Consider the following 1,534-nt stretch of genomic DNA (forward strand, 5'->3'; position numbering starts at 1 on the left):
TAGGTTTAGTGAAGTTTAGGTTTAGTGACGGTTGGATTTAGTGAAGTTTAGGTTTAGTGAAGTTTAAGTTTAGTGACGGTTGGATTTAGTGACGGTTGTTTTGAAGGCTTTCTTCTGTTCAGATCCGCTCCTGCTTCCAGGTTAAAACTGTTTGATTTTTTCAGATCCAATCAGGTTCTGGATTTTATCTGTGAATAACGAGACGCACACAAGAAGATCAGCTGTATTTAAAAAGAAAAAAATCCAAATAAATGAGCCTCAGTTCTTTTTTCACTCAAATACTTTAAACAAACCCCTAAGTTTGATTGACAGAGAAATAACCCAGAGAGTGAATCAAACGATACAAATTGAACTTTTTATCATTATTTTCTTTCTTTTCTTCCTTTATGTGTTCATTTTATCATCTCCATCTTCATTCCACACGTTCATATTTGGACTAAGATCCTAAAATGTTAGTCCAGATACCTGCTGCTCCTCCTGTGTCTTCTCTGCTCAGTTCTGCTCTTTCCTTCTCGTCTGGCTGGAATCAGTTTCTTTGGTCACGATGGTGATGGTGGTTTCAGTTTGGGTCAGCCGGACCCCCCAGGCTGTGGGTTGAATTGATGCTGAACTGATGAACTCTGAGAGTCCGTCACAGGTTTGATGTTCAGCTTCACCAAAGTTCAGAATAGATTCACTAACATCAGAGGTGAAGCATCAACTATCATCAGGAGCGAGTGATTCTGGATGAGAGAAGGTTTGATTCCTGGATGCTGTTCAGATCTGGACAGATAAATCTCTGAGCTTTGGTCTTCTTATTGTGAGTAAATCCACTTATTCCTAATCTGTTGTTTGCTCTGAGGTTCCACGGGGATCTGAGTTCAGGATATTTCCTCCTCCAGTCTGGTTTCCAGGTTACAGCAGAATTCCTCAGATCCTTTGTGCTGAAGATGTGCTTCCTCCAGAGAGTTGGCAGAGCGGGCAGCATTTTTCTGAGACTGACTGAGCTGCAGAGATTTACTGTCTGTGAAGGTCCAGCCTGGAGCTGAACTGCAGGATTTCAGCTGACAGAATTTCCACCACTAGGGGGCACCATCCTGTGCTCTCATGTGCCTGTAAATGCAGAAGGTTTAGTCTGGAGGAACATCTGACAGAAAACTAAAGACAGATCAGTCATGAGATCCACCAACAGAACTTTGGTACCGGATCAGTCGTGGTCCAGATTGACAATGAGCAGAACCGGCGCTGCTGGTCCAGAGAGTTCTGGTGGAAACTGGAGCAGCAGGTTAGGATGATCGAGGACAGAGATGGAGACTGATGGAGAAGACTGAAGAGCTGATGAAGATCATGTTGGTGAGGAGCAGGAAGTAGAAAGGCTGAAGAACAGACATGCAGAGTTATGGAGCGAGTGGAGGAACCTGGTCTGAGGAACCGTTTGGGTTCATGCAGAGAACAGCTGATGTTTGCTCTGAGGAGGTTCCTGGAGAAGGAGGTGCTGTGTGTCTGTAGATCCAGAGAGGAGCAGAGGAGGGGGATGGTCTGCTGTGGCGCCTCC

General features: G+C 44.7%; 1 protein-coding gene across 1 annotated transcript in view; it reads left to right on the forward strand.

Moving 5' to 3' along the window:
* The window catches only part of LOC112141868 (SAP30-binding protein), a 5,075-nt gene that overhangs the window by 2,759 nt on the left and 782 nt on the right, over positions 1-1,534 (forward strand). The gene's annotated exons all lie outside the window — the stretch shown is intronic.

This window comes from Oryzias melastigma, linkage group LG19, assembly GCF_002922805.2.
Source record: "Oryzias melastigma strain HK-1 linkage group LG19, ASM292280v2, whole genome shotgun sequence".
NCBI classification, from domain to species: domain Eukaryota; kingdom Metazoa; phylum Chordata; class Actinopteri; order Beloniformes; family Adrianichthyidae; genus Oryzias; species Oryzias melastigma.